Below are 14,606 nucleotides of genomic sequence, written 5' to 3'. Positions count from 1 at the left end.
AATCATAACAGTACTCATGTCAAAATCTGGAACAAGGAGTTTGTCAACACCTTTATAAAATGTACAAAATAGTTTTTTAAATCACTGCTTATGATTTTAAATCACTGCTCATCTCATTCTATCCTTATTTCCTGCCTACTTCCATATATATCACTGGCAATTGAAAATATCACACTTTTGGCATCAGAGCATTGTACATACCAAACAGTTTTCCTTTGGAATATTACCAAATTAAGCTAACAACTTTTTTGGAAACTTTTCTCCAGGAACTAAAGTTAGTGAAGATAAATTGAGGGCAAATAAATAACTTAAACTTTCTGAAGGAAAAGGACTTCAGTGATAAAATTGCATCAGTTGAGCGCAGTTTCTGTGGTTTCCTCAAAGGAAGACTTCAGACAGAATAGTGTAATTCACCAAACATAACAATTACATACTATATATGTGAAATTCCATTTACAAAATCTTCTTGGACTGTTTAATGTTTTGAATTTTAGATAAATAATGGAGCCCTGCAGAGAGTCCAGAATGAAAAACTAACCTTGGCTAAACACTTCTGCTTCAGGGCTTTTTTGCAAAAGTGAACCTTTCACTGCTACTTATGGACCTTTCAAGGGGACTTAGGTTGGCTTAAGATCCTTCCTTCCCACCATAGTTTCACTCCTGCTACTATCCCATAGAGGGCCAGGGAGTGGCCTGGTAACCTCCCATCTCCCCAAGTCTTAGGAGCTGGTAGATGGGGACTCCCGTCCTTGATCTGCAAGCTAGCCAACCAGTTGGCTTGCTTCCACATCATGAGTCCTTTGGCCCAGACAGTCCATCTCCTGAATGCTTCATTTGCACATAAACAGGTGCCTAAAAGAAGAGATCGCCAGGTAAAGTGAGTGTGTGCACGGACGTGTGGAGGGAAGTCATGTGAAGAGAAGGGATGCTACTGTTGGGATACCCAGCTGAGTTTGATCAATTTCCATATGTCACCTCCAAAACAAGATTTTTAGAGGAAAACCTGGCCCTATGGAAGTCAGTGGGAGTTTTTTGCCATTTACTTCAACATTGCCAGGATTTCACCTTTTTTAAAGTTTTGCTTTGAATTTTTGGGTTCACACAACTCAAAGTGAAATTCAGAGGTGCTGAAATGATGGGAACCAACCTACCACTAAGGTTCTGTGGAACTTGTGTGAACTGAAACAGGAGGACTCATGAAACAAGAGGACTCAACTCCAGATACTGACAAGCAGGAGATATAACCTATCTACTGCTCACATCTGTTTCGTATCCAGTTCCTTAAAAATAGTTTACAAATTATGCATCCCTCATCATTATGAAGCTTAGGTGGATTTAGTTGTGTACACTTTCAGTTATGAACATGTAGCTGAAGTTTGATTCAATCTCTTCTGGAAGGTCTGGACATTTTATTTTTAATATATATATTGCAATTGCTAAATAGCCCATTGGCTTTTTATAAGAGGTTCTTAAATACAATGTTTTAGCCAAATTCTTATCTAGGTAGTTACCTACATTTCCCTGTCTATTTCAATTGGATACATTACTCACTTTAGATCTGATTGTGAGCGGTTAACTGCCTTCAGTTCCCACTGAAGTCAGTGGAGTTACCATTGTCTTACATTTAGTGTATAGGAAATCAGGCCCTTTACCTTTAAAAATAACACTTTGCATGGTGGCAGAACAAGGACAGAACCCAAATATCCTGAGACCCAGTCTGGTACTTTCACTGCAAGACGATACTGCCCCCCAGCGATTAAAAACTCCCCAAAACAATTATGGTCAACTATTTTGAAAAGTAGAGATACAATAAATATACTTGAACAGGTTCACTAAAGGCTGCCTTAAATTGGTCCTTTAAATGATTTATTGAAAATAACTCATTTGAAAAGCATGAATATTGAAAAAATGTCACTTTCACTTTAAAATAAAATGATATGGAGAGAGTCTGTCAGTATTTTGTGGATCCCTCTCAGGTGAGCACTTGTTAGTTGCCTCCATTTTGGTGAGAGCTACAGTACTCCAAGGTGCTGTTAAAAAATATGACTATTGGTATGTGTACATTGAGTGTAAACATTGAACCAATGATTAGTTTTTTCCTGAATCACCTTGGAATCCCACTTGTCCACACAGACATTAACAGAATAGTGTTCAATGTGTTGTCATCTTCAAATCATCAGCAGAGGAAAGGGATATTAAATAGTGGGGAGTCTGATCAGGGTTCTAAAATGAAAAACCTGCTTACTTTTGAAAATGCTTTTTGCTGGAGAAACTGCTTTGTTGAGAAGACTAATTACTTTTAACTTCTATGTTCAGCCTGGGCCAACAGTGACTTAGTCAATTACCCTTTAAACAAGCGTGTGGTGGTGATCTCAGTCCAATAGTACAGTAGTTTAGCTGTTCTCTCAGTTCAGAGAAAGCCCTCCAGAATTGGGTGCATTGTATGCAAGGCTTACCCCAGAGCTTAACTAAACTTCCTTTTCTCCCATTTTTAAGGGGAAATACTTCCCTGAGCCAAGCATATATCATGATAAGACCACACTGAAACCATGTTTAAAAATCATAATTCCTTCTTAGAATATAAGGAAACTAAAATAGAAAGTTAAGGGCTGTATTCTCCTAACTTCTGGTCCATGTGCTTCCAAAGACATGCATATCTGCGGGCAGACTCTGGCCCTGAAATTTGAACTTGGAGTTTTCTATTTATCAGCAAAGTGTGCTGCCTAATTCTCAATGCAAGTAAACAAAAATGTGGCTGCAAGAGATGTGATGAGAGTATACAGCCATATTGGATTCATCCCAAAGTGGCCTTGCTCCCATTCTATTGTTTGTGTTTCTTCTTTAAGTAGGTGTACGAAATACAGGCTACAAGTGTACAGAAACGATTCTTATTTGAAGCAGTTCTATCAGAAGAAGAACTTACACTACCAGATTTTTGCTTCATCTATGTGAAGGTGAAGGGCAACATCCTTGGTGCTTTAGCTCCACCTCAGAACAATGTTTCTGACTGACCAGGTCAAGCACTCACAAGAAAGTAATTTAAGATAACTTCCTCACTGGTTTTTTCCCTTCCCCTGTGATTCCCAAAGTTGAATCCTGTAACTGGTTGAGTAACAGGCTATTTCCTCCTTCTGATCCACCAATGTACATCCCACATACAACATTTAATTATTATTTTATTAACTTTAGTGATTGCAAAAATTAAAGTTTTAAAAATAAGCAATAGTTAGTTGCAACAGGTCAAAAAGCACCTGAAATTGGCACCATAGTTGGTTTTGGGGGAGGTGGTTGGTGGTGGTGTTTTTTTTATTTCATTATCATTTCAGAACTAAAATTCAGCTTCATCATTTTAATCCAATCATAGGGCAGAAATGTACTATTGCTGACAAGTTTCAATCCAATCCAATTTTAAATGGCATTGTTACAAAACTCTGGAAAAAAATGAAGCCCAAAATGGTAATGGTGACTTTCTCTTAGCTTAGCATCACAAGCATTATAGTATAATAATGACTAGAAGTTGTCAAAGGGGATGTGGTTTTTGAAAAAGTATTCACAAATTGCATCTAGTTTTTAATCAGTTTCAATTTTCAGGCAACTCCAATAATTACTTAGACCTTCTATTAATCACTTTTAATCATCAGTCATCCCAAAGGCCTCATTTAAAAAGTGCTTCCCATCACAAGAACAATGCTCAAAGTGACACACCCTTATACTCAAACCTCCGTCCAACCAAAAAAACCAATCAAACAACTGACTGCTAAAACAAATAAACCTTGAAAAAGACAAAGCAAACAACAACAAAAATAACTAACTTAATAAAGTTAAGACCAAAAACCTTTCCCCATGCAGAGTTTTTGTTTGTTTGTTCCTGGAATGGAAAAGTGCCAGAAATTCCATGAAGTCCACTGGGGACTTCACTGTTGCTATTGCATTTATGTGGAAGGTGCACATCCTCTACAGTGATGGACATCTGTATAAAACCCCAGGATAGACAGAATTCTCATGCATTATTTTGACTGACTTTGTGCAGTGGTGCAACATGCCCAAACCAGTATGTTACAGTTGCTCATGTGTATCGTTGTTACCCATAGTGAATGACTAGTGGACTTGTTCATGAAGGTCATCAGATAGAATCCTGGATCATGATGCTCTCCCCACAGGATACAAGTAACTCCCATTGAATTAAATTTCTTGATTTGTGACTTATATTTAAGTTGAGAGGTGTTTCTTATCTCCTAGGATAGGAGAATGGCATCCTGTATACTGGGATTCAGAAGTTTTGAAACCTGTTCCCAGTGACATATAGGTGGTTGATGCTGGTATCTGTGTGATTGCAGGTAAAATTCTGCCTTCAGATCTGTACTGCTTCTCGTAACTGGAACAACTTAATGTTTTGGGTTCAGCGTTAATCAGAGATACTCGGTGATAATTTGCATGGTATTCTGAGTCTGTTTTGAAGGGACAACATGTGTGGCCAGAGTTTTTTCCTTCACTTCCATAAATATTTACTGTGAGATGAGCACCTCTTATTCCTGTTAAACGTAGGAGCAATTAGATAATTCATCCTCTACTAGTGACTTCCCTGTGGTGTACTTCAATTTCCACAGAAGAACTCTAATCCTGCATTGGCTTCAGTAGACACAGCAGAAATCTGCATTAGTGAATTGCAATATGGGGTCGGGCGCCTGCACATAAGTTGTTCTAACAAGTTATTTATTTAATTAGAAAGAGGGGAAATGTTGCCTTCCAAAAAGAGATCCATGAATCTAAATTATTTTTCAATAGTGCATATTTTCATTAAAGCTACAGAGTGCATCAATAAATCCATTTACGAAACATGTACACATGTAGAAAGAGGTATGCCTACCTTCTGGGAGACCTGCCATGAGGAATACGTCCACTTAAAATTTTATGCTTCCTCATGATTTTATCTGGTGCCAAGATACCAAAGAAATGGGTGCTGCAGTAAATATGCACATTTTTAATGTGCTAGATGTATACTATTTAAATGTTCCTATTACAACTTTATGTGTGGAGAAAATATTGTGAAATACATAAATATTGCAAATTTAGCTAAGGGCAAATTTACTCATTCAGAAGGGCCCAATCCTGGTTCCATAGACACACAGACTTTAAGACCAGAAGAGAAGTCAGTGGGTTTTTTTACCATTTACTTCAATAGGAGCATGAGCAGGCCCAGTGTGAGATATTAAGAACATATTTTATGACCGAATAGGGCCCACAAACTCCATCAAATTACAACTTTGGTCATGGGGTGACAAGCAGAGACTGCTTAGCCAATATTCCCCCCACACACACCCCCGCAAGCAAGTGGGTAGCAAGAAAAGGCATAAGAGTAGTCATGGCTTCCCTTACCCCCCTTTAGTTGCCAACTGAAGTAATCATTCAGGTATCTGGGTAGGGATGCGTTAATTGCTCTGTGAAAAGGGATGAAGTAATTTACTCCCCTCATAGAATAAGGAGAAAGCAGGAAAGGAAATGGGACATTTGATGGCTCACAATTCATTCTCTTTTCTGCTCCTGGCATAGTGCAGCTATGTGCTACCCCATTACTCAGAGAAGACTGTAAAATTACAATCTAACCCAGATAAATTATATAGTTTCCATCCTTGATCAATGAATAAGGAGCAATAATTTCTCCAAAGCAAAAGATCAGACAATGGATACCTCATTGCTAATGTTAGTGTACTTCTTTAATACAGCCTCACAAAATAATAACCCATGTATGATCTCACTGTCACTTTGCTTCCGATTTCAAATCAATGGCACTTCTTTCTAATCCAATATAGAAAAGTGGAGGGGAGTTTTTTTCACTGAAAAGTATCAACTTACATACTAACTGAAATCCTCTGACTGCTTTTGTAAATTCAACATTGTGAACCTTCAGGTCCAATGAACATTTGAACATTTCATTCCTTTTACAGCTTCCAAAATCCTGCTTATGTGAAGTGGTTCCCTACATTCACAATACGCATAGGCCATTGAAAACTAGGGCAGTTTTAATTTTAGTTATTTACAAAAATTGCCAGAAAGAAACAAATTTGCTATCCAATTAATGAAAAACAGTTTTCCTAAATCTTTTATGCAGTGGAATTTTCACAATTGGGATCAAACTATTTGCTGGCTTTCATCTAGTCTTTTCTGAAAGGTGAAAGCGAAAGGTATTTGCGTCTTTTGTTTTTCAGGGTAGTTGGGAAACAGAATAATAACTGTGCTGCCTGATTCAAGTTACTGACTGCCACTGATAACATAAGCTTCTAAACCATGCAGCAAGAAACCAGGAGCAAATGGTGGAAGAGGGGAAATTAAATCACCAGACAGGGAATATCACTGCAGTTTAAAAACCTTTAGAAGTATCCCAATTTCTTTTAGTATAAGACTTATTTAATGTAACCCTCTTGCAGGACCTTTATAGTTCTCAATTTAGAGGCAAAATTGCTTTGTTGTGACTGTATTTATGAGCTAGGTATATCTTCATATAATAAATAGAGCTAGTAGGGACCTTGAAAGGTCATTAGAGTCCAATCTCCTGCCTTCACAGCAGGACTAAGTACTGTCCTTGACAGATTTTTGCCCCAGAACTCTAACTGGCCCCCTCAATGACTGAACTCACAATGCTGAGTTTAGTAAGCTAATGCTCAAACCACTGAGTTATCCCTCCTGTACGAAAACCACACTAGCACCTGTGTTTCTGTTACGCATAGGTATAAGCTCCCTGGGCATCAAATGAAAGCATTATCTTCTTTCAAAAATATAGGATTCTTTCCTAGAATCATTAGTATTTTATATACAAGGCAAGAAGGATTGATTCCTGCTAAATGGATACAAAGGCAAGTCAGACATCCTATACATATGTAATTTACAAAACATATTGCATTACTATTAGGTGTTCATCTTGTCAGAGCTTTTGACTGGATGAACATTCTTAACCCTCATTTTGAATGTTATCAATTTAAAAAAAATAGTATTGTAACTTTTCCAGCAGCAGACAGATGCAGGCTGAGTTTCATAACTGTCATCTTCTCAACATGAAAATGAGGGTGACATCAGGCTTTTCTAGCGTCTGTTTCCTCTCAAGCAAACTTTTCTGCCTTTTGCCTTATTTTTAAAGGCTTACATTTATTTTTTCCTTCTAAAATCCTCTCTGAGACATTTTTCTTCTCTGACCTCACTTCTCCATGCTCAGTTTGTCCTCTTGGATGGGAAGTGGGAGTGGAGAGGCTACTAGGTTTTAAAAATACATGGTTCATTTGATTTAACAACACTTTTTTCAAAAAGGTCCTTAATGCAGATGTTCAGAACACATAATTGTTAAAGGTCTGTCCAATAATGAATACATTTATCTCCGTCTATATTATCATCTTTTACATAGGACTATTGCTATTGTATTTAAGGGATCAACCTGCAAAGGGATCTGCATGGGTTAAATGGTCTATTCATGAAGATTCCTTTGCTGTATTGGAGCCCCAGTAATATAAGTTCAATATGATCTGCCTGGGATAATCAATTCTCCAACCTACTTAGGGTCTGTCCAGGACTACTTCTAGGAATGTGGTGGTCTCCATTCTACTTTGGGTTTATCTTGTGTTACTGGTTTGAGGTTGCCAAGAAGTTTTCTTCCATTCTAATTCTAAACAATTAATAGGTGTGCCAACACGTCTATCTTCTGGATATACATTCTGCAGTGCCTCAAAATATGCAGTATTGTGGGTACAGCTTATAACTTATCTGTATCCACATTATGCCCAAATTGCCTCAAGAACAATTAGGCTAAGACTTTTCAAGGTTTGCATGTAAAATACCTGATAATTCAAGGTAAAAATTCTCCCACTGCCAAAAAACACAAACAACACAACAACTATAAGAGATGCCAAAATGTGAGAGAAAATACATCTTAAACATTTAGAACCCAAGAACCAAATCTCAGCTCGTGTATATGACCATGGCTCCACTTGCACAAATTTTTACAAGCAGAAGATCATCTATCGAAAGAATCCCATTGACTTCAATGGGCTTTGGATCAGAACCTTTCTCCCGTGACTTCCATGGAGCTACTTGCAGAAGTAAGGCCGCAGGACTGGGCCCTTACCCTTATACTAACTTATATATTAGCTAGTTAGTACATAATAGTTCAAAACTACTGCTGATCAAAAAATGTTCTGCTAAACATTTTTTGTTGAAATTTTCATTGAAAATTTCTCAATGATTCATTTAGATAAGGTTGAAATATTTCATTTCAACTTTGTTTCAACTTTTGTTATGGTCTGTTATAACTTATAAGATAACAATGTAATATAATATAAAAAAGTTGAAATCTTTTGACTTATGTTATATAAAAGTCAAGTTGGTTAAACTTGAAATGAGAGGTTGACATTTTAAAAGAAAGTTTGACCTTATTGAAATTAAATATTTCAATTTTTCCAAATGAAATTTTGGAATTTTCATTTCATGGGAAATGGCAAACTTTCATTCTAATTTTGGAACACTTTAAAAAAGATATTCAAAATATCTTGTGGAATGGGAATTGGGGATCCAAGCAGCTCAATTCAAAACTACTCTGTAACTGTTTTTTTTTTATTTTTAACAAAGGCACCAATAAGCTTTTAAATTAGATTTTAAAAGTGTCTCTCTGGTAAATACCTGTTTTATTGCCTTCATGAAAACAATGTTTCAAATAATATAGGAATTAATCACTAAAATATATTTCACAAACATTAAGCTTATGCTATAAAGTAACAAATCCTATAAATTTAAGGAGGCTGGCATTCATAACCTGTTACTTTGCCTATAACTTTTTTTCACAACAATACGAGACAAGGACAAAACTTGATTTCCTAAACTCTCAAAGAGAAGTTAGTTTGTTTGTTACAATTGTATTATATAAAATCATGTTGTATTGATTTTATAACAAAAAATGCACAATGTAAAAGACATTACAAATGACCAAAAAATAAAGTAAACTGAAAGGTGTAATCCGAGAATGAAGTACAAAGCTCAGAGTCTATATTTACAACTAAATTATAAACTATCATTCTGCATTGCTATTTTATTTAAACATTAATAGGGAACTGAGTTTAGAACCGGCACTTCATTTTTTGATTAGCTACTATAACAGCAAGTATACACACTGTTTTGCCTCAGGATCATAGAATCCCCTCTTTTCAGAGCTCTCAAAGAAAGGATATGTGTAAACATGGGCCCAGATTTCAAGCATACATAAATTTGTAGAGATCGTCAAAACTGAAGTCTGGATCTACATTTTGCAATTGGCTCTTGTCTTAATTGTAGATTGAACCTAAATGCTGGATCCAACCTTCCCAGAACTTTGGGGTGTTTGCAATCCAGATCAAAATTTTGCAGCTTGAGTTCATCTTTACTGTAGTAACAGCAGTGGAATAGAGAAATTCCGTGGCCTCAGAAGCTGTAAACTGAGCAAATTGCATACTTTACAAGCTAAATTAACAGAACAACTTCTCTATTTATCTTATTTGGCATATGAATGGGAGCCCAATTTTCGAATGTAGTCACCTAAATAGATGTCCAAAGCCCACATTTGGTTGTCTGAATCAGTACTTGGTCACATAAAATGACCTTTTGTCCAGCTAAGTGCCAAACTGGGTATCCAAATAAAAAAGTACACCTCATTTTCATGTGTGCATTTGAGAACTGGTCTCTCTACACTGGTAACCTTAAATACTTCACCTACAAAATGTTATCAACCAATGCTCATAGCATCAAACTAGACAAACTTGATACATTTCACTTCAAACCACATTAAACAATAAATTGATTAGGTTCTTCTATTTATTAGCAGTTATAAAGTGTTGGAGAAACATATAATTTTATCAGAAAACTTCCTAATTTAGGATAGATCACTCCCTATTGAGGGTAGGAGGAAGCTATAGAAAGGAGCCACAAAGAGGAAAAATGTATTTGTTCAGTCATTGTAGAAAGATATATCCCCACTTCTGAGAAGGAGGCTAAGCCCTCAGAACCCATGGATTTCAGAGTATCCACCAGCAGCCAGAGTTGTCTATACCAGCTCTGGGGTTCGCTGCCTTGCATTTGGGCTGTGCTGCCAGGGACTTGAATGTCCCCCAGAACATTCTAAAGCTCAGAAGGTTTCACTTGCAAGTTAATGTGTGCTTGAGATGTTCAGGCTTTTCTTATGTAGAAATGTGACCTTTTCTACTCCTCATCCGCACTGCACCTTCCTGTGTAAAAAGTTGCTATTTCTGTTGAGTTGCCTTATAAAAATAAAATGCATTCTTAGATCATACTCTGCTGACAGCAAAGTTTGACTGCGCTAGCTTAAGGTGGTGTACCTGATACTTGGAAACGGTAGCTGACCAGCCACTGGCTGATATGAAATATAAATAAGTAGCCAGCATTTTATCATCATACTGACACTGGTGATTAATCTTAGTATTTGTGACATACCTTGTAATTTAGTCTTTTTAAAGTGAAACTGGATCTCACTTAACTGGTCAAATGTCACTGCTTTGTATCTCAGTGCCTGTGGTATATGCAAACACTTGTGCTCTCTCTCTCTCTCTCTCTCTCTCTCTCACACACACACACACTACACAGCTCCATTTAAAAAAAAACCCTAGTAATTCTTTCTCCTTTATGGCACAGGTTGATGACAGTTCAGTTGCTTAATGTAACACTTGAATGAATATGTCTGAAGTAATGGTCAGAGATGAACAAACTATACTAGCCTATCAATTATGAAGCTGCTTATCCTATCTCTGCCTTTGCGAGGTAACAGTAAACCTTGCTGAAACTTTCAATATAAAGTCAGTGAAGTCTAAAACAAGCTACAGTTCCTGCTGGAAAGGTAAAGTCAACTACTCAGCTTCATATGAAAGAATTCACAACACTGAATACTGCAGACATTATCAACCTCACTGAGAAACCATTCCTCCATATTGGTTAAACCTCATGGACTAGATACTACTAATAGCAGTATCTAAAAAGCTGACTATAGATATTTAAAAAATATATATACTGCATGCTAATGCATACAGTCATTATCTTTTGTCTGGTAGTTGATAAATGTCTGTCCTGTATTTAAAGGTGTATATATTAAAATAACAGATATAAGTAAAATGCTTTCTTGGTTAACTTACCAATTGTTGAAGTTAGAATAAGCTAAGCTCTCTACCTGCTTTCCTGTTGGCAATCTCTCTTGCTCCCTGTGTAGAGATTGCAGTAAACTTAGAAAACTAGCAAGGACAATGTTTCAAATGACTTAAGAAAGAGAACAGGAACAATCACTTCGTTCTCTTTTTTCAGATGAGTACAGTACCTTCAGAAAGAAGGAAGGAAGGGAGGGGAGAGGAAGTCAACAACCCTTTGCTTTCCTGCAAAAAAATAAGGAAACAGTAGATAGCCATCTCATTTTCGCTCAAACAAAATGTTTGGGAAAATAAATATAATTGAACCAAAAGGAATTCCTCAAGTATTATATCTGAATTATTGGCTTCATGAGGACTAATTTATAGCTCTCTGTGTGCAACTACAACAAAACAAATAAAGTTCTAAAAGTAGTGTCTAGGATTAAAATGCCTTATCTCATGTCAAACTCCATTAGCCAAAAAAGTACAGATAACATAATCCTACACTTCAAACAAGGAGAAATCTTACATGTCACAATAAAAACAATACATGTGCAAAAAAAGGAATGGAAAAATCTCTTGGTGTGTTAAAAAGAATCAACAAATTTAACTTCTACAGAATGTTATAGAAATGAAATACTTTTTGAGTCTCATAGATAAAGTGTTGGGGTCATATTTATCTGAAGTCAGAATTACACCAGAGATTAATTTGGCTTTTCTAAGAATGAAAAAGCATAGGATTGATGTAGAGCACACCTTAATATATCAAAATTAGAATTATTTATCATGATCTAGATATATTTTCATGCTTCTTAACTGGAAAAAAGCAGAAAGTTCATTCCAGCCAGTGAATGACCATACATATGAGTCAACTCACTACGACCCACTTTACATTTTTTTATAGCTGCTTACTTTTATCAAACTCCAATCTCAATAACAAACAATAGAAAATTACCTTTCTTTCACAGATTTGTGAATTTATCAACATTTTTAGTTTATCTAGTACAAACATTGATGCCATTAAGGGTTTCAGGTCTTTACCTAGACTGTGTCTTCAAGCATTGAGGAAAAAAGTAAACTCTGCGCCCTGTTAGTTTACTCATGTGATAGCCAAATGTAGAAGGCTCTTGGATGAACAATTACATGTCTTTCTCCATGAAAGATGAAAACAAAATGCTGCTTCAAATGGCTTCTCAGAGAAAAACGTAAGGTTGTATTCAGCTCTCGGCTATAAGGGCATAAATTTAAATGAACCTTATTAAAGTTAATGGAGTTATATTGGTGTAAATCCATTGTTAGTGAGAGTAGAATTTAGTAAATAGTCCTATGTCAATAATAAATTGCTATTTCCTTTACAGTACAATAATGAGAAGTGATAGATGGACAGACTATCTGAGACTGTGCACTCTTGACATGCAACACTTCTTCATGCATAAAATGAGCACTAGTACTATTTCCAGGAGAAGTAGTGGAGGTCAACCAGTGACTTGATTGTAAAGACCTTCAGTTTGTATTCTGAACCACTTAAAACTTTAGTTATGGAAGTCAGGCTTTGACACAACTGGGCAGGTGCTAGATGTGATGTTTGGAAGTATGATGCAGCCAGTTGTTTCCTGATGTATGTGAAAAGGATGAAAGAGTAATGAGGGGGCAAATAAAAAACAAAGGATACAAAGGGTTAACTTTAAATATATGTGCCATTGCAGAAGTATTAAGTCTTTCTTCAGGGAAAGAGTATTCAGCCAAATGGCATTTCCGCCAGATACTGAGCATGAGGAATGTTAGAGAGTGTGCTAAGAGACAATGGAGGCATATTATGCACCAGTTTAGCAGTTGGAGTAAAATTTATATTTATTTTAAAAAACATTTCCCAATAGTCCTATATAAGTCCCAAAATATGATGACAATTTCCAGCTTTTCAAACTGTTAGTGAGTTATTTCATGGAGATCAACCTTGTATACAGGATTGCTAGGCAGCCCAGACTACTGAAGACAGTGATCAAATATAATCATCTGGTTGTCTCCCATTTGGAACATAGTGCAGAACTTAGTCAAGAGCTGATATACACAAAATTAGGAGCATTCTCACAGAGATCAAGACAGGTATATCTGAGTCACATTGTAATTCATGATGGACTTAAACTTCATTGTGACTGAAGTCTTAATTTTCAAAGAGGATTTATTTATTTATTTTTCTTTGGAGGCTTTACAAAAGCTAAAATGTGCTGTAACACACAGCAGTGAAAGAGAATCCTGGCCCTTCTATCAAAACATTTCTGTAGGGATGGACAAAACCTATGTTTTTGTTGCTTTTAGAAATGACGCTTAAGAAAAATCAGATCTATGTGCTATCACTGAATATAAGGATTCCAGATTCACCAGGCTACAGCATGGCTTTAGTACTTTGTCTTCAGACTGACTGAAAAATAAGACTCATTATGACATCATTATGTTAATATGTAAATTGACTGTCTACTAGACTGCTTTATACTTTGGTTTGTGAGTGAGGAAGAAGAGAACGTCCTACTTCAGTGGTTGCCTCTTAAATTACACAATAATTCAATCAAATCCACAACAAATGGCAGTGTGCATACATAGTTAACAAAGCTTTTCACTACCATGTGCAGCTGTCTCTTAGGATACATTACTGGCTGTGGAAATACTCTTATTATTGTCCTGTAGTGCTGCAGTAGTGGAATGCATCTTTCCACAATTAATTTATCAAAACAAACCCATTCACATATATGCAGCAAAGTAGAAGCTCCTGGCCCATCAGCCTATTCTCTATAAACCTGAATGAGAATCAGAGACAAAATATATTCATGGACAAAGTCGGAAGGAGCACTCAACAGCACACAGCATGAATGGAGGACTTGACTAATGCTGTTATGTATGATCAGATCTAGATTTGAACCAGATGGACACTAACTATGATTAATTGGGTATTGGATTTATTTTGCTTGAATTTGAAATAAATTTTTGAGGATTGTTAATTCTGATCGAGCCTCAGTCTGGTGGTAGCAGGTACATTTTAAGTTACGCTAAAGTGAGCACACAATTTAATATATCAGACCAAGCGTGAGTCAGACATGCTGAAAACAACAACAAAAAATTAAAATATGAAACCTTGTCTCAACAGTCCACAACAAAACAAGCGGACTGTAGAGCAATGCCTTTAGGTAATCTCACCAGCAACAATTTCATTTTAATTTGACAGCATGAGACCACAGGCGACAAATTTGGACAATCACATTATCTTGTTGGACAATAAAATTAGATGTCTTAGCTGCCTGTGGCCAAGTGCATCAGAATACTTTCCTCCCAGCCTCATGTATGCTGATGGCACAATTTAAGTAATACATCATAAGAATGGTCTGACCCAGAATGGCCAAAGGTCCCTCTAGGCCAGTATCCTGTCTTCTGACAGTGGCCAATGCCAGGTACCCCAGAGGGAATGAACAGAAC

The 14,606-nt window shown here is 36.5% G+C and overlaps 1 protein-coding gene across 4 annotated transcripts in view; it reads right to left on the bottom strand.

The window, feature by feature from the left end:
• Window positions 1–11,278, bottom strand: part of ZNF366 (zinc finger protein 366) — a 40,687-nt gene extending 29,409 nt beyond the window's left edge. For all 4 annotated transcript variants that reach the window (XR_007773338.1, XM_050945262.1, XM_050945263.1 and 1 more), the window contains exon 1: window positions 11,154–11,278. The gene's annotated coding sequence lies outside the window, so the exon portion shown is untranslated. The remainder of the gene's footprint in view (window positions 1–11,153) is intronic.
• Window positions 11,279–14,606: the final 3,328 nt, after the last annotated feature.

This window comes from Gopherus flavomarginatus, chromosome 3 (genome assembly GCF_025201925.1).
Source record: "Gopherus flavomarginatus isolate rGopFla2 chromosome 3, rGopFla2.mat.asm, whole genome shotgun sequence".
Lineage (NCBI taxonomy): Eukaryota > Metazoa > Chordata > Testudines > Testudinidae > Gopherus > Gopherus flavomarginatus.
This window is presented reverse-complemented; position numbering and strand designations above follow the sequence as displayed.